The 25,479-nt window shown below is 40.8% G+C and overlaps 2 long non-coding RNA genes and 1 other non-coding gene across 12 annotated transcripts in view; all 3 read right to left on the bottom strand.

Annotated features, from left to right (window-relative positions):
• LOC132017944 (uncharacterized) overlaps positions 1-713 on the bottom strand; it is a 26,035-nt gene extending 25,322 nt beyond the window's left edge. Inside the window, exon 1 of the long non-coding RNA XR_009404427.1 lies at positions 530-713. This is a non-coding gene — a long non-coding RNA (uncharacterized LOC132017944). The remainder of the gene's footprint in view (positions 1-529) is intronic.
• An 876-nt stretch (positions 714-1,589) lies between these two features.
• LOC132017943 (uncharacterized) overlaps positions 1,590-25,479 on the bottom strand; it is a 36,799-nt gene continuing 12,909 nt past the window's right edge. For 2 of the 10 annotated variants that reach the window (XR_009404424.1, XR_009404422.1), the window contains 2 exons: positions 2,878-3,107; positions 1,590-1,684 (listed from right to left, as the gene is read on the bottom strand). This is a non-coding gene — a long non-coding RNA (uncharacterized LOC132017943). Of the gene's footprint in view, positions 1,685-2,877; positions 3,108-16,201; positions 16,906-17,858; positions 17,970-20,966; positions 21,130-21,210; positions 22,141-24,191; positions 24,648-24,751; positions 24,831-25,479 lie in introns of those variants that run through there. The other 8 variants (XR_009404418.1, XR_009404423.1, XR_009404420.1 and 5 more) reach the window with 8 other exon arrangements.
• Positions 2,364-2,471, bottom strand: LOC132018866 (U6 spliceosomal RNA). Its single transcript, XR_009404643.1, has one exon. It is a non-coding gene; the product is annotated as a U6 spliceosomal RNA (small nuclear RNA).

Raw genomic sequence — 25,479 nt, 5'->3', positions numbered from 1 at the left:
CTCTCTCTGCCTGCCTCTCTGCCTACTTGTGATCTCTGTCTGTCAAATAAATAAATAAAATCTAAAAAAAAAAAAAAAAAAAAGAATGTGTGCTTCTGAAAATACTATTTGCTGTACTCTTCCACTATAGCTTCCTGATGTGATGTCTCCCGTAGCCCTTGACATCCAGTGCAGTAGCCAGAATGTTTACTGAAGAGATCTCTATTGTTTCACACAAAACCATGCACACTGCTGCAGCCACTGAAGTCTACACCTGGGAATGAGGGGGCCACGTGTGCCCTGAGAGAGCTTTAACTTCCGTAGCAACCAGCACCACTGCCGTGGCCATCATGAACTGTAGATAGCTCTGCTCTTTTGATTTCCACTTTTTCTCCATTCGTACTCCCTTATCCTGAGATTTAGACCTGAATTCAAGGAGCCTAAACTTTCATTTTAACCTTTATGACCACCCCCTCAATAGGCGGTGTCACTAGTTTTACACATGAAAAAAACAAAGGCATCAAGAAATTAATTACCCCACATCACATACTTGACAAGAGATAGAACCTGGAATTAGGGGCGCCTGGATGGCTCAGTCGTTAATGGTCTGTCTTCGGCTCAGGTCTTGATCCAGGGTCCTGGGATTGAGCCCCATATAGGGCTACCTGTTCAGCAGGAAGCCTGCTTCTCCCTCTTCCACTCCCCCTGTTTGTGTGGCATTTCTTGTTGTGTCTCCCTCTGACAAATAAATAAATAAAATCTTTTAAAAAAACAAAAACACAATTAAATCTTATCTCCCGACCCAGAACCCTGAAGTGAATTTGCAGACTTTTCTACTTTCTAGTTAGCTGTATTCCAAACATGCTCTTTCCTAAACATCATATTATACTGCTTCAATGTCAAGGGATCCTGGTGGCTTCACATCACTTCTTCCTAAGACGTGCCCTGACGTGATCAAGTCCTGAAGCAAACACATTCTAGCTCCAACTCCAATTCTTACGTGTAAAAATCAAGGGAGTTTGAGCTGTGGAGATAGAGGGAGTAAGCATGCCCACATATTCTGCACATACGGCATAGATTCCGCAGCGTCCGTTTTTCTCCTCCATGCAATTGGCTAATAATTATTTCCCAGGATTGAAAAGAGCCGGGCACTGGTAGGCTTCTCCCTTCCTTCTCTTCTGCAAGCTTCAAAGTCTTTTTCTCTCAACCAGATTTTTTTCTAGAAGTCATAAATAAACTCCTTCCAATTCTCCAAGACAGAACACGAACACTCCTTACCATGTAAACTTACTGTCATTTGCAGATTTCTCTCAAATTCCATGTCACATTGCTTTAAAATATCAACAGATCTGTCTTGCCCAGTAGGCTTTGAGATACTTGAGAACAAGGATTGTTATACAGGGTGTATCCCGCATGTCAGGAAATAATAAGGACTCCTGAGAAACCCCATGACTAATCCCCACTGTTTACAGATATGTATCCCCAGATTTTGTTTTGTTTTCTAAGCCTCAGTCCCTAAGCAGTTGATTTCACACTTCTCACCTACGTGTCTCTGACATCAGGACAGTGTGTCCAGAAGGTTTAACTCTACACAACATACTTGCCATGAGTTCAAATTTTGACATCTTGATTATCTGTTTGTTTCAGTTTTGCTGCAATCTACTCCATAATCCAATGTGTCCACAATCATGATAGATGAGATCATCTGGAATGAAATACAGATAAATATATGGTTGACCCTTGAACACACCGGTTTGAACTGTGTGGGCCCACTTATACGCAACTATTTTATAGTACTGAAAATATAACTTGTGACTTTCTCAATAACATTTTATTTTCTCTAGCTTATTTATTGTAAGAATACAGTATATCATACATAGACCATACAAAATATGTGTTAACTTACTGGTTATGCTATCATAAGGCTTCTGGCCCACAGCAGCATATTAGTAAAGTTTTGCAGAAGTCCAAAGTGATATACAGATTTTCAGCTGCATGGAGGCTGGTGCCCCTAACCCTCGCCTCATTCAAGAGTCACCTGCGTTTCTTTTTATTTTAGTAAATACGAATTTATTTTCAAGTGTGTCTTAGAACAAAACATGAACCTCTGACCAATCTGTTGATTTCATGGATATTTTTTTATAAATAAGAATTATAAAGGGAGTAGTTGAAAACCTAGATGTTTGGAAGACATTGCTATATTGGTTCCTTTTTCTTTTCTTTTTTGTTTTGTTTGTTTGTTTGTTTGTTTACCCAAAGTTATTAATTTAGTAAACCACAGCATAGGACCTGTCACCCAAATCTTCTGACTTAAGTCCAATAATTGTTCTTTTAAAACACAGGATGTTACTACCACAAATACCCTAAACCTGGCATCAATCCAGAAAAATATGAAATGTTCCATGGATCTGAGAGTCATCTTTATGCAGAAGCCATATTAGTCTTCTTTGTATCACTCCAGTTTTTTGTGTATGTGCTGCCAACGCAAGCAGTCCTTTTTCTTCTCACGGGACAGATAGCACAGTAACAGAAGCACAGACTCTTAAACCAGACACCTAGGTCAAAATCATGGCTTCCCCACGATGAGCTGTGTGATACTGGCAAATTTCTTAACCTTTATGTCCCTCTGTTTGCCCATCTTCTAGATGCAGATAATAATTGCACCTACCTCACAGAGTTGTGAGGATTAAATGACTTGATACAAGTTAAGCATTTAGAACAGTGCCTGATACATATTAAAAACTATGTAAGTGTACACTGATATGATTGTTACTATTCTCCAAAAGAATGCTTTGTATTATTTATGATGGAGTACAACCGATGATCCATGAAAACACGTCACGGGGATCTTGTCCTCTCACCTTATTCCCTGCCCCACCCTTAGACAGTGTTACATACATCTAGAAATACTCAGACTCCTATTTGGGAAGCAAGTTGTAGTAGTCGTAATAGTTGTAAATATTTATGATGCTCATGGCGCCTGGGTGGCTCAGTCGGTGAAGCGTCTGCCTTTGGTCCTGATCCCAGGTTCCTGGAATGGAGTCCCACGTCAGGCTCCCTGCTCAGCAGAGTCTGTTTCTCCCTCTCTCTATGACCTTCCTCCTTGCTGGTGCTCCTTCTCTCTCTCTCTGTCTCAAATTTAAAAAAAAAAAAAAAAAAAAAAAAAAAAATTTAAAAATTTATAACACTCAACAGCTCCTCTTTTCTACAATATAAAAGTAATACTTTATTGTTTTCTCTTAAGGCTTTACAGTCTTGCAAGGACTTATACATTTCATGTAACTGCTGACACGCTATAAGAACTCTGGCATATTTATGAGGCATAATGTTATTTGGGAAAGCACGTTGCTGGGAAAAAACAGGTTATGCTTGTCTGTACTCAGCCAACCTGGGCTTTGATGTAAAGCCTTTAACTATGTCAATAGTACAATGTGGGTAATGACATATGAGTTGAAAACCCAACCTTTATATAATGTTTTGTAGTTTAACAAATTGTTTTGAATATACTGTTTTCATTAATAATCAAAAAAATCTGAGTATCCATTTTGAAGATAGGAAAAACTCATTTCAGAAAAATTAAATAACACCCACAAATACCAGGCCAAAAATGGATAATACCAAATTTCCAACCAGAATGTGGTTTAGTATTTATCTCTTAGAGATAAACATTAAAATACTAGTAGTATTAAACCACGGCTTCTTGGACTACTATTTTGATCACTAGTTGTTTGCTTTTTCCATACCAAGCTAATACCTATTTTGAACAAAATATAATATACGCATCCATTCTTTCAATAAATAGGCACCTAAAGCATGTACAAGACATATTCTAAGCACTAGGGATACTGAGATGAAAAAATAAGCAAATTATCGGGGCACCTGGGTGGCTCAGTGGGTTAAAGCCTCTGCCTTCAGCTCAGGTGGTGATCTTAGGGTCCTGGGATCAGGCCCCACCTTGGGCTCCCTGATCAGAGGGGAGCCTGCTTCCTCCCTCTCTCTCTGACTGTCTCTTTGCCTACTTGTGATCTCTGTCTGTCAAATAAATAAGAAAAGCTTAACAACAACAACAAAAAAGCAATTACCTAGTTTTACTTTACCTAAATTCCAATTGCAAGAAAAAAAAAGTGTGTGTGTGTGTGTGTGTGTCTTCAATGCTAGTGGAGAAAAATACAGCAGGATAAGGGGGGGATGAAGAGTGACTAGAAGGGATAGCCATCTGATACAGGACAATAAGCAAAATGGCCAATGCTATACCAGACCCTACTCTTGCCGGCTCACAAAAACAAACAGATTGCCAGGAATTCTGTAAGCCCATTGAAAAACAGTCATCACTAAAAATTAAATTCTATCAACTTAAAATTAAATAAGCTTTATAAAAACAAAGGTAATAAGTGTTTAAAATGAATCACTTCCTAACTATTTTGCTACAATTGACTCTTTTCTACATTTTTGAGGTTATTCAAGTCTATCGCATCTGTACAGTGGAAATGCTATTTAAGGGAGTGCTACTATGGCTTGTCTGTTCCCCACGCCGCCTTAAATAACAGAACTGTGGGAGCCTGAAACTGGCCATGGTAGGAATATTTACACCACGAAATTTGATGAATGCACCAAATCAGGGCTTGGTTTATTATTTGTCGATGGTCCCCCTAAACTTCAGAAAGTGATGAATAAAATGTCAACAATGCAGATGAAACTTTAAAAGTCACATTCTGATGTGAATACAAACATACATTTTTCCTCAGAGAGCTGACTGTTAGACATATACCTGCACACTACAGCGTAAGCTTCTTGAATAAAGTGATATTTGATTAATAAAGCGATAAAGAGACTTGAAGATGAGGGTGAGACTTGCAGATAGCCTGCAGAAGAGTGTCAGGCAGAAGCAGCAACAAGTGCAGGCCAGCAGGGCTATAACCGGGGGAGTCAGGGGAAAACACTTGATGTCCGAGGGGTAAGTAAAACTAGCCCTTTGGTCACCTTGTAGATCCTTTTAAGGACTGCCTTTTCATCCGGAAGAGATGGAAAACCATCTCTTTCCAGGGGGAAGTTTTTGAGCAGTGAAGTACCCTGATCTGACTTACATTTTAATAGGATGCTCTAGCTGCTGTGGAGAAAACCAGAGGGAAGCACAGAAGCAGAAAGATTGTCAGAAGGCAAGGTGTGGTGGCTTTTGCTTTGGTAGCAAAGGAGGCATTAAAAATGGTCAACGTTTAGATGAGGTTTTGTTGGAAAGGCCAACAGGACTTGCTGTAAGATGGGAAACTGGAGATGAAAGAAAGGAAAGTCAAGGGTGACTCCAAGGCTTCAGGCCTAGGCAACTGAAAGTATGGAGTTGGTGCTTACTGAGGTGGAGAAGGCCAAGATGGTTTATCAACACCACCAGAAGGGGTGGGAAAAAATTGGAGTTCGGCTTGGCTTTGGACAAATTAAATATGAGATGCCGGGTAGATGTCCAGGTGAAGAAATTGAATAGACAGTTGAATATTTGTGTGAGGGGTTTCGGGGGAAAAGTTTAAGCTAAATGTATATAATGCTGATGTTTCAAGGAATGAGACTGACCGAGATCCAGCAGGGAGCCAGTTTGTTCAGGACAAAGTTAAGTATGAGCCCTGCAGCACTCCCACATTAAAGGGTCTAGAAAATGAATAGGGACCAACACAACACACTGAGAAGGTAAGCCTGTGAAACAGGATGAAAACCTATAAACACAAAGAATTCATTTAAAATTGTTATTTATTTCTTTGTACCCTGGTTCTTTCCTACAAAGACTTTGAGGCGGGAAACAATGAAAACAAATAATAAGCTAATAAATTTTAAATAGAAAAAGTCTGTGTCACAAAAAAGAAAGACTCAAAACATGTGAACCATGAGAAATAACAGTATGGTTTCCATAAACTTCACATTTGGCTCTGAGTTTTTTAGAACTCATAGCAAAAATGGGAACACAATTCATGTGTGAGTTGGCCAGAGCTGCCTTAATAAAATACCACAACTTGAGTGCCTTCAACAAGAGGAATAAGTTTTCTCACAGTTCTGGAGGCTGGAAGTCCAAGATCAAGGTGTCAGCAGGTTTGATTTCTCCTGAGTCCTTCTGCTTCGGCTTGCAGAGTGCGGCCACCCTCTCTCCATGTCCTCAAATGCCTTCTCTGTGCCTGAGCAACCCTACTGCCTCTCCCCCTTCTTATAAGGACAGCACTCCCGTTGGATTAGGGCCCTACCCTTATGATCTCATGAACCCTTTACCTTTTTTAAGATGCCACCTTCAAATACAGTCACATCAGAGGTTAGGAATTCAACACATGAATTTGAGGGTGGTGGAGGCGGGGGACTAGAGTTCAGTCCAAAAAGATCAGTGACACTATTGACAAAATTTTTTAAAAATCCTCAAGTAGGACTGTATCCTATAAATGTTATATTTATCTTCTTTACATCAGTGTTATTACAGAATGTTTGGTTGGCCCTAATATTAATTTTTAATGATTTTGTTGAATGTGCATGAGAGAAAATGTCCAGAAGGAATGTTCCTGAGCTGAGCGGAAGAGCCCGGAACTTGGTATGCACCAGTGTGCTGTCTTCAGAAGTGCAAATGTCCTCTCCAAGAAATAAAGGCTGCCGCTATTCTGCTTTGATTGCATCTTTAGGCTTTGATACTGAGAAGAGGGATAATCAGGAAGGAAAAAATTCTACATAATCCTCCCTAAAAGCCAAGCCAGATGCTGGGAGGTAATGCTGCAAGCATCACTGTGAGAAATAAAAGTGAAAAATCAAAGACCCAGAAAAAGCCTGTGGAGCAGGACCACTACCATTTAAGATATTATGGGGAGTCACAAGATGTATTAAGAAAATTACCTACTGAAAACACGACTGCTTTATTCTTTAGGATATGTATAAATACATATTTTTATTTTAACCAGAAAAAAAAAATGTGTAAAGATGCTAGAAACTTGTGACTTCCCCATGCTCTACCAGGGCATTTTTATTTCCATTTGTTTCCTTGCTCTGATAAGCAGTAAACCTTAAAAATGAAAAGGAGTTTGTCTGTTAATAATTTTCATTTGCATACTTATTGTTCTGAAAAGTATTTTAGTTAAAATTTTTTAAAGCCTTTAAATTTGTTTCAAGGGTCCAATCTACTTAACCAAGGAACACTTTTTTTCAATGAATAAAAAATACCACTTCTGAAGATGGCACTCAATAGTTGAAGTAGGCACGGACTGATGCAATGATGCAATGATTATACAGGCTATACCAAAAGTTTCCTTCTTTGTCCTTTAAAGTCACCCATGGGACCATGCACTTCCTGCCCACTGGAACAAGCCCAGACCACTCTTTGATGTCCTTCCCCATTGCTTCTCAGATTTTCTTGCCCAAGTGTCCTTTATAATAGCGAAGGAGAAAGATGTGCATATCTGATGGCTTGAGCACACCTCAAAGCAGCCCGCACAAGAGTAAATTGTCTTTGAAGTCTTAGGATTTATCTTAAAAATTAATGCAAAACTTGCGTTTGACTCTGTAATGTAGGAAGTAAAGTCATGTAAATGATCAGTAAACACAACCGACTTTCCAAGAAAGTGTCCCAGAAAGGCTTTGCCTTTTTTTTCCTGCGGTGCCCACTGACAGATTTTGTCACTCTCTTCTAAGCAATTGATCAGAATCACTCTTATTCTTCCACCTAATCACCCCTAACTGGATCCAGGATTACTTCTGTTTCTCCATTTGTAATCCTCAAATTCTAACTTCCTGTCACTGCAGCCACAGATTTAGCAATCTTCCTAATTTACCTCTTCTTCATGTTCTTTTATGGTTTTGGGTCTTATCTATTCTTGAGTCCAATAAGAAGCCATATTCTAGTTTCCTGTCCAAAGAAACCCATCCCAAACTCCAGCCCATTGATCCACACTTGACTCAATCAAGTTTGGCCCCTTCTTGGCTGAGAATTTATTCAAAAATAGAAATGGGAGATGGGGAGTGAGTAGAGAAATGAATCAAGTTTCCAAAGTCCCTCAGGACAAAATGACCTGGATTTCAGTGATGCCTGAACTACTTCAACATCGGGTGCTTAACAGAAGCACTCAAAACTAGCACTTTCTTGTATCAACAGAGTCTCTTACCTCTGTCAGGTCCCCAGACAGTTTCAAGGATCAATGTACAGAATACTTATAGATACTCAAGCAAGACTACAGCCCACAATTTTGAGAGAAGCCTCTTAGTCTACCAAGCAGCAAAGGCAAAAAGGCAGCTGTCCTTGAAAATCATGTTCAATTCCAGGCTGTCCTGTCAAAGCACTGGCATTTCTACCACTCAGGTTGTGGTCAAAGAGAGGATCTTCCACTTTGGCCAAGTCTACCAAATGGCTGTGCTCCAGAAAAGGAAATAAGACACACTGTCCTGGACCCAGTTCAAAGAAGGCCACATTAGACCTTCCATTAGAGGGTCTCTAGCTGATACACTCCCAGCTCCAGCTCATGCTTAAGTTCCGCCCCTGACCAGCATCTCAGCGGCACAAGCTCTTCTCCCCTGCCCCTTCCACACACATGCTACACACATCATTGTCTGGGGGAAATCGATCACAGCATTTTATATCAATTTTTAGTTCCTTATGGAACAGGTGAAAAGACCTTTGGCCAATGTGAATGAGAGGAGTCTCTGTGGTCTCCGAGCCTGGGGCCCAGGTCCTTCTCCTTTCGTTTATTCCTTTGCATATGCCACATGGATTTGTTTCACATGAGCCCTTGGGATGTCTTCCCTATTTGAGTCTCATTCTGTCTCTAGAAAATTGTCCTTGGTTATAACTGCTCAGTGTTAGCTGAAAATAACAATATGTATCATAATTATGCAGAAAATCCATGAACTAAAATTCTATCTCATTGTTGGGCTGGCAGGAAGGGCTACCAAAGATGGTGAAAGTTCCCGCCACACGACCTGAGCTCGGACAGGAGAACAAAGGCCCAAGCAGGAATCTGAGACCCCCGCCCCAGGCTCCTGTGGACCAATGGGATCCTGATGAGCAGGAGGGATATCCAAATAAGGGAAACTTGCCAAAAGACCCCTGAGCTTTCCCCAAGACCCCTTAAAAGCCCCCTCCTCCCTGCCTTGGGCGCGATTTCCCCCACTCTGCTTTCCAGAGTCGCGGAACCTCGCCCGAGGGTGCCCACCTCCTCCCGGCGCACCTTTCTCGGCTCCCCTTCACCTGGGCCCTGAAACTTCACCGGAGAGAATTTTTAATAAACCTTGCCTTACACCCACTTTGCCTGGTGTTGTGTTGATCTCGCCGGAAAAACCTTACACTCATAACCTTCCAGATTCAGATATAAGTACATGCTCTAAACCAAGATCCTCGAGCCAGATATTGCCGGCACTGTGCTTTCTTTGACCCACACATTTGTTTATAAATTGACTTGGTAGCCCATACTTGGAAATCAGAAGATTTTTATTCAAATGTCCAACTCTTCATGAAAAATCAGAAGATCTGGCAAAGCTTGGCCCATCTTCTGACATTCCCACGTGACACATCTGGAGCAGAGTGGTAATGTGTCCTTTAGATGCTGCTTCATTTCTCCGATTCAATCCACTAATCACCACTTTCTGTTTTCTCTCTAACACACAAACCAAGTGTGAACTGCCATTTATCATTTATCCTTGCACTGCTGATTTTCTTGGAACACAGAAATATATATCTTTGCATTCATGCCTACATCAAAAGTGGAAAAATGAAATATAGACTTCCTCATAGATTTTCCCCCCCAAAGTGAGAGAAGAGTATATTCTTTGGTGGAAGCAAAAAATTTCTTACAAGTTTAATATAAAGCCTAACTTAAGGTGAAGGCATTCAACTCACTATAAGAACTACAAGGAAAAAACAAGTGTGATGTAATAAAAATAAATAACAATAAAAGGAACTGAGGTGTCCGTGCTTGGGAATGTGATAATGCTGCTAGGAAAGGCAGTTACCAAGCTGGCTGCCTTCACACAAGTACCTCATCACACAACATCCTACACCTTAACCTCCCAAATTTATCCGCTTTCCTATCCCACTAACTTTTGAGTTTGTAAACTTCTGCTCTAAAAAAATAAATCTACTCAGCTGATTCCGATTAACTCCCATGAACCCAGCATACCTCCCGTCCAAGGATATCATAACAATATGGTATTTTTCTGGTTAATAATGATCGCAAATCAGAGAGAAATGATATGGGTATACTTTAAGATGCCTCCGAAAACCCAGTAACTTCAAAGTGAAACAAAATCTGAGACTTTTGTACAACTGGGTATTTCAAATAGATTAGTGGTGAATTTTATCTCCTGTCCTAGAACCAGTGTGGAGCTAAATGGAAATAAAGATTGGAATATGCTCCAAGCTTGATATAGAGGATTTCAGACTTGATACAGAGTACAGACAAAGGCTGGCTGATGTGGCAGGAAGGTATTTCTAACATTTGGACTAATGATAGTTAAATAAATCCTGTAAGCACTGATGAGGCAATGCGGAGGAGGAGGAAGGGTCAGTGACAGCGTAGGCGGCCTGGAAGAAAGTCAGAAAACATTGTGAGTAGATCAGCCTGTAGTCACACACAGTGTTGTGATGCCAGCAGGTCATGCTCAGGACAGTCTGCCCTGGAATCAGCTAGGAGCAAGGGCTGCCCAAACCCTGGCAGGCCCAGGGAGAGCTGTAATCAAAGGCAGCTCTTCCCAGTAGAGGGAGAGGACAGGTGGTCTGGAGCAAAGTTCAAGTCCGTAGAGCACTTACTCTTTCCCTCTAACATCGTTCAGATAAAGAACAGAATGAAGATAGAGGGCATTATTATGTAGGGGAGGGGGGTTCTTGTGGTGCCTTTTTTTTTTTTTTTTCCACTGTTAGGTATAATGAAGACCTAAGACATAACAGCTTAAGGAGATATTTCATCTAGCAATAAAATCGTTAAAATTCACTTTGGTGTTAGAGTACTATCTTGTAATCATATGACTTGTTTGTTGCAAGTTTTCAAACTGAGCTCTGCTATTCTTGGAAATCCAAGAACCTCCTGATGTAAATAATGCCTGGTGTGACAGAAGTTGCTACAGCAGTCTAACAAAACCAGGACAGTTCTGGTGAACTCTTGTGGCATAATAAATTACCTCCCAAATTTAGCAGCTCAAAACAACCACTTATTTGTTTACTGTGTTAGGTGTCAGGAATTCCAGAAGGGCTCAGTTGAGTAGTTCTCCTTAGAGACCCTTAGACGGTTACAGTCTAGATACTGGCTGGACTGCAATAATTTGAAACCTACCCTGAATGGGATGCCCAAGACAGCCAGCAGTTCCTTGTGGCTATCAGCAGAGAACTCAGCTGGAGCTGTTAATTCAAGCACCTACATCCTGTCTCTCAGTGGGGAGACTTCTCACTGCCTAGCACTAGTTTTGAAGAGGCAGTATCTGAAGAGGAAGAGTCTGAAGAACGCAGAGAGCAAGCATTCCAAGAGACCATGGAAGAAGCTGTTAGACTTCTGACTGAGGGGCGCCTGGGTGGCTTGGTGGGTTAAAGTCTCTGCCTTCGGCTCCAGTCATGATCCCAGGGTCCTGGGATTGAGCCCTGCGTCAGGCTCTCTGCTTGGTGGGTAGCCTGCTTCCCCCGCCCCTACCTCTCTCTCTCTGCCTGCCTCTCCAACTACTTGTGATCTCTGTCAAATAAATAAATAAAAATAAAATCTTAAAAAAAAAAAAAAAAAAGACTTCTGACTTATCCTTGAAAGTCACACAGTTTCATTGGCACTGAACTCTATTGTTCAAGGAAACCATTAAGACTAGCTAGGATTCAATGTATCCCATCATTCTACAAAAGGAGTAGCAAAGAATTTGCCACCATCTTTAATCCACCATACATGCTTTTCCATCATTCTTCTGTATATCTTCCATAATTGTTTTTTCTACCTTTCTTATGTCACTCATTCCCATCTGAATTTGGCAGTTGATAACCTTTACTCTAAAGCTACGGCCTTTAAATGAAACCCTTCTTTGCAATTAAGCCTGCGGGTATGGAAAATACGCTATGTTTTGTTTGTTTCTAACACTCAATTTACTGTTTTTACAACATTTAAACCTTTAGAAGCAACATTTCTCAACCCCAGTTTGTGACAGGAATGTTATTTTTGAGTTAGATTTGATGTATAGAATTTCAGCTAATCTCCCTTGAAGAAATAATGCAAAATAAAGTTTCCTAAGCTTGGGAATCAGGAAAGATAGGCGATAGACTTGTCTTTGTTACATGCTGTTCTAGTACAGTTCGTGTTATGTAGTCTGTTCCTAGTTAATCTCAAATTACCTTTATACAATAAAAGCTTATAATATCACTTTTAATCAAATTCTTTGTCTTTTGTTCTCATATAAAAAGATGTTTCTGATCTCTAAAACTCTGAAAAGAGTAAAAAGATGTTCTTATTTTTCCCCCATAATAATGATGAAATTACTGTATCTTCTTTCCTCGTGGCTAATAAAGCACTTAAAATCCACACCCCAAATCAGATGCCTTATTGAAAGGAATTAGAGCTTACTGTGGAAATGGAGGTTTCCTTTCAAACATGCCTTGGGGCCCTTATTCCAGACTGGGAAACTTAAAAAATGTTTTTCATCATGTACTATCTGGTTCTCTTTTTTCATTCCTTTTTGTTTGCAGACTTCGGGTGGTGGGAAATTATTTTTTTTTTTTTTTTTTTTTTTTTTTTAAGAATTAGGGGGTGGGTTTTTTTTTTGTTTTTTTTTTTTTTTTATTCTGTCACAGTCCTCCTCTTCTTCCTTTTCACTTTTTTTTTCCTTTTTTTTTTTTTTTTTTTTTTTAGCATTCTGAACACTTGAATTGCATTTATATTGAAGAGAAATGAAGAAAATAAAAGAGGGAAAAACTTAAACATGACGTTTTGTATATCTTTCACTGTAAGGATTTGTGAGATCAAATCTATGCTTCTTCACTAACCTTCCCTAAATTAGAAGAGTTTCAGCTTAGTAGACAGTCATTTAAGTTAAACGAAAAAACGAGAGCAAAGGCAGAGGATTTTAAAAGGTTAGTAAGGTATTAAGCTAATAGAGATTTAAAATATATAGTAGTCGATAGGCAAACCCAGTGATGGAAAACAGATGAGTGGTTGCCAGGGACTGGGGGAGGGACAATGGGGAATGATTGTTAATAGGTCAGGATTTCTTCCTGTGAAGAAAATGTTCTGGTAATAAATACATATTGTTTTCCCTAGTACTCCTATGGACCCCAGGACTTGCTCGGGTCTGAAGAAATCCTATATTTCCAACATCAATCCTAAATAGCTTGTGTTACACCATCCTGGTGGGTTTGTGAGAGGTAAGCAGGAAGGAATTGTCTGAGGAACAAAGAGCCAAAAATAATCCCAAACTGGAAGTGCCACCTCACCACCCCCAGGTGTGTCTCGTTCCGATCACATGGATGGCCATAGTTCATTCGGCTCTAAAGTCAAGAATTCAAACGTATTCCCTCAAAAGGAATTGCAAAAATCTAATGCAATCTTGAGTAAACAACTAAAGTGTTTATTTGTTAAAGAGCCGGACTCCCTAATACAGACATCAGCAGAGAGAATACTATTAATGCTTTGAAAATCAGAACACATAGTCTGTGGTTTTGTTTAGTCATATAAAATTGAAACTGTGTCTGATTTTCATACAAACCTTTTCTCTATGTCCTATGTAAATAAAGAGAAGACAATTTTGGAATTATTTCCCTTGGTAAAAAATTTGGTTCTTTAACTATCTTCTCCTTGAGCTTGTTTCAAGACATAGTAGTGCTTTATTTTGTCTTGGGTGCTGGGGGTAAGAGGTTGAGGGAGTCCTGCTTGTTTTCTACGGTTAGCATCTGCAATCTCTTTATAACAACAGTATTTTTGAAGCACTAAAAGATTGGTTAGTGTCCTAGGCTAAATAAAGCTATTTTCTCCCCCTCTGAAAACTCAAATAGGGAAATAGAAAAATAGAGATGTGTGAGATGCTTCTAATCAAAGAGGAGGAGAAGCGGTGGGGAGGAAGAAGAGAATGAGGAGGAGGAGGAGGAAGAAGTTTGTAAAAGGTTGGAATGGACACATGGGATTTGGGCTTGAGAATGGTCCAGTATATCCCTGAGATTGGGGAGAAACCTAATGATTTCTTGGTGGTGGAAACCACAGGCCTCAGAGCCTTAGAAGTCAAAGAATCCTGTTGGATTAACTTTTTTTTTTTTTTAAGATTTTTATTTATTTATTTGACAGAGACCACAGGTAGACAGAGAGGCAGGCAGAGAGAGGGGAGGAAGCAGGCTCCCTTGCCGAGCAGAGAGCCCGATGCGGAACTCGATCCCAGGACCCTGAGACCATGACCTGAGCCGAAGGCAGAGGTTTTAACCCACTGAGCCACCCAGGTGCCCCTAACTTTTTTTTTTTAAAGATTTATTTATTTCACAGAGAGAGATCACAAGTAGACGGAGAGGCAGGCAGAGAGAGAGGAGGAAGCAGGCTCCCCGCTGAGCAGAGAGCCCGATGCGGCACTCGATCCCAGGACCCTGAGATCATGACCTGAGCCGAAGGCAGCGGCTTAATCCAGTGAGCCACCCAGGCACCCCTGGATTAACATTTTAATTCAAAATCAAAGCCACCTCTATTTCTGTGTCTCCTTTTTACTTCCTCCTCCCCAGGAAGTTTTTGACTACCCTCTTGATGAGGGAGCAGGAGGCTGGCTGAGGACAAAGCAAGAGCTGGCACCTTGCACACCCCCCCCTTCATCCGCTCCCCTCCATAGGTGTAGCATTCCTCAGGCACCCTTGACTGCCATAAAATGATAAATAGTTAACTTGCTGAGATCGCAATCCTGCAAAACAGGAGTCTCCCTTGGTTTGCAAATGTCCTTGAGATTACAACAAAGAAGTTACCTTATCAATAGCCCAATTTCCAAAGACACAGAACTCAGTTCCTCAAGCCTAATGTTACCCTCCCCTCCATAAAAACCGGAGGAGGTGGAGGTAGAAGGAAAAGTAAATAAAGTTAAATTTCTTCTAAACCTAAATCTCATTAACAAGGATGCTTGATAGCAGGAATGTAACATTCCACCAGGAGACTCTCAATTGTCTTTACTTGATAGTAACTAAGCCTTCAATATTCTGATAGTATTCTTTGCCTCAATAGCCCTTCTGAATACCCCTTTGTCCTCACCTACCCAACTCCTGTGTATATAACCAACCACCCCTCACAACCCGGGGCAGCAGCTCTTCCTGCCCACGGGTCCTGTCCCCGTGCTTTAATAAACCACCATTTTGCACCAATGACGTCTTAAGAATTCTTTCTTTAGTCGTCGGCTCCGAACCTCCTCACCCCACCGAACCTGACTTAGGTTCTGGGACTTCATCACTCTGAAATGAAATTGCTACCTAATCCCTTCTTTGGCCATCTCTGTCCCATCTAGATCCTCCTGGGATGGCTCTACAAAGCCAATTAAATTTGTTCTGTCACTTCCTTGTAAGCCATGTCATTACCATATGGGTAATAATGTGATGACCTTTGCACTTACTGTTGCTTCTGCAAGAAAATGTCTTCCTCAGATGACCACATGGATGCCTCCGCATCCCACTGGGTTCTCCAGGAAGCCCTCTCTGAAACAGACTTGGGCACATAGGATGTTTATGAGTGGGTATTTTTGGACTCAACAGTGGAAAGGAGGGGAAGGAAGCTATATGGACTCAGCATCCTCCACTGCCCCAGGGGGAGACTCTGAAACTGAAATTGCCCATCAGGTAGACCTTGTTTGGGCTTTTATACCCCTTGATTAGTCATTAGATGTGGGCCATTCACAGGAAGGATGTGCCCTTGAGAAAGAGGCTTTTTGAAGCTGAAGCAAACCCGAGAAATTCTGACATTGAAGGCTGTCTGGTGATAGCTCACCAGTAACTGGGGCAGAAATCCTTCCTTGAAGGGAATCTGGGTGACACATCTCTGCATCTACACATCCCCCACTTCATGCAGACGCTACATACGGTTTACAGAGAAGCTCTTCCACCATCCTTTGGAAACTATCCCCATTCCTAGCCCCCAAACACAATCCCAGCCTTCCTTCCCCCTTACCCTGCTTTATTTCCACTGAACATATTATATGCTTAAGTGTACATTTTCTGCACATTACACACACAGAAACACATGTCACATGTTAAATGAAAGCCTGAACTTTAATTCAAATTGCCAGGTCCCCAGTACTTATACAACAATTCTTGGCACATTGTAGGCAGCCAAAAAACATTTATTGAATAAATAATCAAATCTCGCTGCTACCTAGATCCCTTATTTGAGGGAACTACCCCCTGAGACAATCTAATAATTCTGTGGTTTAAGGCTAGGATTCTTAGGTATTATCCAAAAAGACTTAGTGACTAGAGTAAAACAAGAATATTAACATAACGTGGGTATTAGCCAAGGTTTGACCTACTAAAGATGCCCTCTACCACTGGTAGAAGGAACCCAAGCAAACTTATTCTAATGTATGAGGGACCCACCCTGAGATCCCCTTAAAGAAAATATAATGTATTTAGTTGCTAGGGCTTTTGCAACAAAGCACCACATACTGGTGGCTTAAACAACACAAATTTATTTTCTCAACAGTTGGGAAGCCTAGAAGAAGGGTATACACAATGTGGATGTCTCCTGAGGCCTCTCCTTGGCTTGTAGATGCCTGTCTTCTCTCTGTCTTCACATGGTCTTCTGATACGTCTGTGCCCAAATTTCCTCTTATAAGGACACCAGTCATATTGGATGAGAGCCCATCCTAATGACCTCATTTTAACTTAATTACCTTTTGAAAGACTTTATCTCCAAATACAGTCACATTCTGAGGTACTGGGGGTTCGGGCTTCAACATGAACTTGGAAGGAGTGCAGGAAACAATGCAGTCCATAAGACACAACCAACCGGGTTTCTACAAACCAAGTAAGATTAACAACACAACAGATTCTAAAATTAATTCATGCCTCATACACCTACCCTGAAATAAATGAGCATCAGTCCACATGGAAAATCCCATAAGACTGCTCAGATATGAAAGCTGATGGACAGCATATAAATAAAGGAACTAGAGAGCCTCACAGGAGTGCTTTCAGTTTTCTGGCAAGTGGACAGGCTTAGTTTAGCTTCAAATTGGCACCTTAAACCTGCATTCTATACCAAGGCCCATATTAAAAGATGATTTACTGTCTAAGACATTGTATTATAGAATGACTTGGACCCAGGTGAGAAACCTCTGGACCCGTTGTATCAGTAATACATGCTATTATTGTTGAAAACAAACAGTGGGCTCTTTACAAAGGAAACACTGAAGTGGTTCAGTATGTTCAAACTGAAGTAGGGGTGAAGGGCTGAGTTATAATGCACCAGCTTATGAGCGCCCTGTTTCTCCCTATCTGCCTTGCCAAACTTTTGGAATTTGAAGGAAGTTGTGGGTTTCATCCACTTTTTCTTTTTATTTATAAAAGAGTATTACTGGTATTTTAAAATCTTGTTTCTTCCTAAGATTTTATTTATTTATTGACAGAGAGAAAGAGAGCACAAGCAGTGGGAGCAGCAGGTAGACGGAGAGGGAGAAGCAGGGAGTCCAACATCATGGGACTTCTTCGCGGGACCCTGGGATTATGACCTGAGCCAAAGGCAGATGTTTACCCGACTGAGCCAACCAGGTGCCCCTAAAATGCTGTTTCTTAAAATGTAACCCTTTTCAGCAAGATCAGAATCATCTGAGGTCTTATTAGCAAGCATTGTGGTTCTCCCAGACCCACAGAAGGTGGTTCCCTGGGGATGGGACCCACTCATCTGCTTTTATAACAAGTTCTTCAGATGATTCTTATCTGTAATAAAACCAGAAGAGCTTTGGGGCACCTGGGTGGCTCAGTGAGATCAGCATCTGACTCTTGATCTCAGCGCAGGTTTTGATCTCAGGATTGTGAGTTCAAGCCCCATGCTGGGCTCCACGTTAGGCATGGAGCCTTCCTAAAAAAACAAACAAACAAAAACACTTGAGGATTATTGTTTTTAGGAGTTGATCAAGATCTCTTACTGAAAATATTTACTTTGGTGGCTAGAAGGTGGTAGGGGGGCTCCTTGGGATAGCAGGGAAAGAAACATTAACAACAATAGTTTTGTTTTGAACATGGTTGTACCTAGGGCACACATTAGCCCAAATGTCATTCTGAATACTCTTGCTGAAGTCTATCCCACGACAAGGGCTCTCTTAGAAACAAAATATCATGGGTCTGAGTGAGAATTTATCTTCCAGGTCAAGAGTCTAAAAAAAAAAGAAGGAAAAAAAAAGGCAAAGGACCTACCTGTTAAGCAGCCTAGCGGATCGGGGACAGCAGCCGCCACTGCTACTGCTAGGTCCGTTTTCCAAACTTGTGGATTCGGCAGCAAGGCCGCCAGGACCCTACCTGGATTTGTACGGTGTGTTACACCTGGCACAGAGGACGGCGTGAGTGCCGTGCTCATGTTGGTCGCTCTTGCACCCCAAATTCCACGGCTGCCAAGCAGAGGGAGGCTCAGCGAGTGTGTGTCACAGTGAGGACCCCTGGGCTTAGAAAAACCCCAGTCTACAAAAGGAGCTCCATCCACCCGCACTGAGAGAGATGTTATCTTTATTATCCTGATCGGAAAACAAATCTGCTTACTGACTCAGGGAGAGATAGTATCCTTATCACCTGGGACAGTCTGCGTGAAGGGTGGGAAACCAGCTTCACGATCCTGCAGAATAAGCAAATCTGCCTTCTGCCTGGAGCAACTTTGCAAAGAGGTTTGAACCAAGTTGTCAATGCTCTTTGCTCAGAAGCCATCCAGATATGCCGGAATTATCTCTCAACACCACCTCTTGATGGGTTTTGCTTTGATGACTCAAATTTAGCCCGAGTGCTAGAAGAACACAAGCCTATTTTTTCTTTCATTGACTTCAAAAGATAAATCCTGCTGTTTAATACTTTGTATCATCACGAACTCCGGCTTCAAACTTTCTTAGGGGTTGAATCCTAATCTCGGGCAGAATCTTGCATACAGCCTCAATATATAAAACAGATCAAAGCAGAACTGCTCTCTCAGAGGAGACTTGAGCTGATGCTCTCTTGAGCTGGGACTTCTCGGCCCCCTTGCCTTCACCTTCCCTGCATTTGATTCTGGCCCCATTTGGTCTCTGAGCATCCTCAAAACCCTGTACTCCATAAAACAGAAGTGAAAACCATCACTGTACTGAAATGGTGATTGATGTTTTATAATAACTACACCCCCTCAGTAGGTTAGTAGGTTATCAGGCAATGAAAGCAGGAGTCATGCGAGAATGAATAAATAAAAAGCAGTTCTTACTGATATCAGTGGAGACAAGGGAAAGCTGGTAGTTTTAATTAGTCACTAAGGTGTGGAGGCAAATAGTTTCTGGTAACAGCAAACATGTAATAGCCTTAGAGAATTGTACTCACCACCTGCCTCAAATTACCTAATTACTCACTCATTTATTTAGCAAGAATATTAATATTGATAATCTATTAAATACCAGGTGATATTGTTAGTACACAAAAGTGAATAAAACATGATCTCAAAGGAGGGATAAGTAGAAGCAAGTATTACTTAAGGAAAAATTACATAATTTACACACATGTGCTCTAAGAGGGTGTGATGTGTTTCTATGATGTTTTCTGCTAACTGACTATTTCTGCCTAAGACAGTTGCCAAGAATATGTGCAGCAATTCTTTGTGCTGGAGAAATAGAAAGGCTTAAGGGACACATTTTTTTTTTTTTAATCTACTGACTTTGAAGGCACTGAATCTTATAAACTCTAAATACTCTTTCTTGTTATTGTTTTTTTTTAAGATTTATTTATTTGACAGACAGAGATCTCAAGTAGGCAGAGAGGCAGAGAGAGAGAGAGAGGAGGAAGCAGTCTCCCAGCTGAGCAGAGAGCTCGATGCAGGGCTGGATCCCAGGACTCTGGGATCATGACCTGAGCCAAAGGCAGAGTCTTTAACCCACTGAGCCACCCAGGCACCCCAACTCTAAATACTCTTATCATCCTTAAACTTTCCAATCAGCTAACCCAACTATGCATCAGGAAGGCTTATCCATATTAATAACCTCCGGCTGCTTTTCTAACAAGATAAACTGATAATCATAAATAACCTAAGCAAAAAAATAATTTCCACTTACAGAAGGGTCTAAAAGCTTGCTTTTGATAATATTCACCTTTTATCAAAATTTATAAGATCTACTAGGTGCTCTAGAAATAGTATACCATTTAGCTTAAATTTCATAACTACTTGATGAGTTCAGTACTATCCTCCTGTGGCAAGTAAGAAAACGGAGGTTCAGGGCCGCTGGCTAATTGCCCAACATGCTACAGGAAGTAGGAAGCAGAGTTGAGGTCTGTCCACTTCCATTCCTGGGCTCCTCAAAACTTTGTTCCATGCTTATGGCCACGGCCGCCAAACTGTGGAAAGAACCAAAAATATCCGCCCTTCAACGGACGAATGGATTAGGAAGATATGGTCCACATACACTATGGAATATTATGCCTCCATCCGAAAGGATGAATACCCAACTTTTGTATCAACATGGACAGGACTGGAAGAGATTATGCTGAGTGAAATAAATCAAGCAGAGAAAGTCAATTATCATATGGTTTCACTTATTTGTGGAGCATAACTAATAACTTGGAGGACAGGGAAGATGGAGAGGAGAAGGGAGTTGAGGGAAACTGGAAGGGGAGGTGAACCATGAGCGACTATGGACTCTGAAAAACAACCTGAGGGTCCTGAAGGGACGGCGGGTAGGAGGTTGGGGGAACAAGGTGGTGGGTATTAGGGAGGGCACGTATTGCATGGAGCACTGGGTGTGGTGCAAAAACAATGAATACTGTTAAGCTGAAAAGAAATTTAAAAAAAAAAAAGACTGAGGAAAAAAACTTTGTTCCATGCTTAATGAGCAAGAGGCCAATTCCAGCATCTCCTTACTCAATCATCCTTTTAGCTTTCACTGTAAAGGGAAATTCATCTCTTTCCAGCTTCTCCAAATAATATGTTCCTTGCATCTTTCTTTTCTCAATAATATCTGAAGAAACATGGGAATATATGTGACAAGGCATGAACTTTCCTTTTTCTTATTCAAAAAATTCTTCTGCAATAAAGAAAGAAAATAAATTGGTAGAAATTCAGAGTATTAAATCTTGACAAAACTTTGAACAGATGAAATAATTTTTATTTTTATGTTAGTGACAAAAACTTGTTAAGAAGTCACTTGAAGAGGAATTCTCTTTCGGTTTTGAACTGAAAGAAGATGGCAAATAAATGTTAACAGACAACAGAGTAGGTAAAATTACATTTAAATTTTTGCTAAGAGTCATTAAAATAATGTTAATATACTATGAAACCAAAATGCATGTCTTTGAATCACTTTGAAAATACAGGTTTCCCCAGTATTTTAAAGTAGAGCTTGCCTATGAAAACTTTTAAAAGCTGAAATAACATAAAGTGAAGAAGCAATTGCCATTAATTTATACAGATTTTTTTCCACATGTTTCTAGACGTGAAAATAATCCCTTAGGCTTTTCTGATACCTTGGGATACCATCTTGCTAGAGGATGCACACAATAAATGGAGATAAAACACAGACGCTCACAAACACAGTTCAGAGATATGGCAGCTTAATGCTAAGATGCTGGGTATAGTTCTGAGAAAGAAGCTTAGTGGGGCCACTCTCACTGTTAGGGTTCAGGCTGCCTCTATAACCCCTCATTGAAAACAAATGCTAAATGCAATTTTCGCTTTGCACACTTCTTTGTAAAAGTGAAACCCCTCTTGAGATTTCTTTCAGTTAGCAAAAACAGGTACTAATAGAGATCTTTAATGAAAGTGAAGTGGTGTAAGGCAAACTTTTTTAAAAGGCAGGGGGAATACCTGGATAACAAAGTTAGAAAGGAAAATGGATTATAAAATCAATTCATAGTTTAACATCAATGAATATTCTTGCTCTACAAAATTAATTTTTCATGGAATGCTGTCAATAATTACATTCTGCTAAAAGACATAAGAGCTTTGGAGCACCAGGCTGGCTCAGACAGTGGAGTATGCGATGCTTGATCTCAGGGTTGTGAGTCCGAGACCCACTTTGGATGCAGATTCCTTAAAACTTAAAAAAAAAAAAAAAAAAAAAAAAACTTTAAAAAAAGACTTATATAAGAGCTTTGTCATATTTATACAATTTAAGATTCTGCTATAAGTATGTCTAACTATCCAGGAATAAGGCTTCTCTTTAATTCAAAAACAAATTTTATATTTTATTTTTAAAAATATAAAAATTATCAAGAAAACGCCATCTGTTCCTTTTGTTGTTGGACTGACCACTGGGTTTTACTTCAGGGGAAAACCATGGGGAAGCCCTGGTGGCTCAGTAGTTTGAGCATCTGGCACTTGATTTCGGTTCAGGTCATGAACCATAACTGGGATCGCAGGATCAAGCCCTTCCTCAGGCTCCATGCTCAGCGGGGAGGCTGCTTGAGCATTCTCTCTCCCTCTCCCTCTGTTCCTCAACCCACTCACGCATGTTCTCTCTCTCTCTCTGTCTGTCAAATATATAAATCTTTTTCCTCAACCCACTCACGCATGTTCTCTCTCTCTCTCTGTCAAATATATAAGTCTTTTAAAAAAATGATATGACACTTTCTTGCATACAATCCGTTATATAAGAAAATACTCCAACACGTGCAGAAGTTTTAATCAAAAGTAAAATACTTGGTCTCACTCACGGTTAGACAACAGCTGTACCTTTTTCCCATCTGTTTTCACTAGTCATCTGTAGAAGGCTGAGAGTGGGCGGGCAATTGGAGGAAGGTGGAGGAGGACAGTATCTGAATAAGAATGGATGATACCTACCTCCACAAAAAAACAGACCATTTCCAGTCAAGAAAAGACAAAGGGAAAGAAAATTCTTCCATCCAGTTGTTAAGCCTAACCTTTACCCATACCCCAACCAGAGTTAGGAACTTTGTCACACAGAAGGGTCCTTCTTCTGACCTTAACACAGGCAGAGTGCTCCTGGCTGGAAGCGGAGAGGCGAGTTCTAGCCTGGGGACATTTCAGGGCTGGGGGACAATGAAGTGAGCCCTCCAGTTCCAGCAATTCTTACTGAAACTGGGAGACATTAGATTTTTTCCCAAAAACACACCGAAGCTGAACTCCAAAAGAGGTCCTAAAGTGATCAGTAAATTCCTTCAGAACCCCCTCCAGCCCTCCACTGAAAAAATGGGAAAACCTTTTCCTCTACTTCAACCGAATCTAAGCCAATTGTTATTAAATCTGAATGGGCAGAAGACATAAAAGAGGAGTTAAAATGGTTTGGTAAATAATGAAGAACTTCCTGAGCATTGTACAAGGATTTCCAATTGCAGTAGACGTGTTGGTGATAAATTGCCTTTAAACTGAATTTCTGCAAGGGTCATGCACAAGAGTGGACTCCCCGTGTAATTTATATATGCTCAGTTGCCATCCCATTTCAACTCCAAATTCGTGTCTAAGACTTCGGCATCATCTTCCCTACATTTTCCTCCTTCTACCTTCTACCTCACCTTCTCGCCCCTTAACCAAGTATGCTCAGAATTCTTAAAATACTTATTCAGTGAAGGTGGGCCTGTGGATAGCTTCCCTGCAGCGAGACACACCCGTCTGCATTGAGTATAGAGGCTAATGGGTTCAAAGTGATCTCAATAAATGCGTCGCCCTCCAGCCCCTCCTTTCAAACAGCTGTTATATGAGCTTATGCTACACTTAATTTATTAGCCTAAGACAATTTAATTGCATCATTTCTACAAAATAGAACATGTTGTTCGTAGTAACTACATGCTAATTCCTTTGAAAACCTCAGTAATTATACAGTGACTTTGCAGCTCCCAACAATGGTGCGATTAACTGGGGTTCCATGTTTGAAGCTGGGAGCAAGCTCAGCACCGAGGCAGACAGAGTTCTGACAGGGCTTGTGCGTAAAAGGACATTTTACTATCCGAACTTTGTTCCCCCAGAACTTTGCTTCTTTATGAATGCTAGAGGGTTTGCACACAGCCCCGCTGAGGTAGGAGGGGCTGTTGCAGCAGCAGCAGCCTTGACATTTAAGACAACCGCACAGAGGCAGCAAACCTTTCCCAGGCACAGAACAGAGTGTACTCCCCAAAGACAATATCAATGGTTGCCCAGTAAATACACATCTATAAAAAGTTCAGTAAACACACAGGTTTAATGACTTGAGTTTTATGTCTAAATACAACTTTAAAATCACACTTCAGAGCGACTGCTTTGTGAGAAATGATTGCACTTTTAAAGATGTTTGAAGGTATGTGGCCTTGAGGATTCTGTCTCATAAAGCCAGGAAAGAAGTGTCATTTTTGCCTGAAGCTCTGATGTGGCTTTGAACGTCACGTTTTACAGAATATTCTGCTTTAGGTTATGTTTATGAAGTGCTCTTAATTAACATTTCTCCAGTGTCTTACGGGCTTTGCTTTCTTCTCCCCAAACTCCTTTTCAACTTCTCCAGCTTTGATGAGGAAATCGGTATGTTTTATTGTCACATTTTCCCCCCAAAATATCTGCTTTGGTTGGTTCCTTCAACAGAAATGAGTCTTAGGAAAGTGAGGTCACAAGGACTTCCTGTGAGTTTAAAATAAAAAGCGTTTTCATTATAAAACCAAGGGGAAGTAAAGGAAATACAAAATTGTAGAATACAATGATTTTCCAGAATGTAGATTTCTCACCTAGGTTTAATAAAATGCAATCGGCCGTCTGATTCTTCTACAAAGCCTTTCCTCTTCCCCCACCTGTTTTCCCCAACTCCTCAAATTGGATAAGAGAAATATACATTAGATTTCAATCCAGAGAGTTTGGGGTTGGCACCTCTATAGGACCCTCTTCTGTTTTCAGTCTAATAACTTGGTTTCTGGTATTTAATCCAAGTGTGGAAACGTTCAGACCATCCCCTTTGACACTAAATCATTCTGTACATCCGATCTCAGGTCTCTTTTGAGGAAGGCAACTACCCCCTCTCCTGAGGAGGAGACTCCCCCCTTGCCTCTATGGTAACATGGACCCCCCACCCACCCCCAGCCATCTCCTCCTGCCCTCATTTCTTGTAAAGCCAAATCGTGAGCCTGGTGGCCGGGTATGTCTGAGCCCCATGAATGATCATTCCTTCTGATTCAGATATCAGTTCTTTGATGACTCATTTCCAAGTGGCCCCTGGGAATGGTTTCTAAAGTTCTATAAGCCATGGTTTTATAAAACCAAAATTGCCTTTCAGAGGCAGATTGAATTTCCAACAATGGAAAAGGTGAGTCACTGTATTTCAGTCTCCCTTGGAGTAGGGAGAGTGAACGAATCATCGCCACGTTTCCCTGGATCCCTGTATTTATCCAAAAGCAGCAGTCTACAGCAATTTATCATTATGTATTCACTAAGTCTCAATGCAAAATAGGAAGAGTAAGCA

The sequence above is a fragment of the Mustela nigripes genome, chromosome 5 (genome assembly GCF_022355385.1).
Source record: "Mustela nigripes isolate SB6536 chromosome 5, MUSNIG.SB6536, whole genome shotgun sequence".
NCBI lineage: Eukaryota > Metazoa > Chordata > Mammalia > Carnivora > Mustelidae > Mustela > Mustela nigripes.
This window is presented reverse-complemented; position numbering and strand designations above follow the sequence as displayed.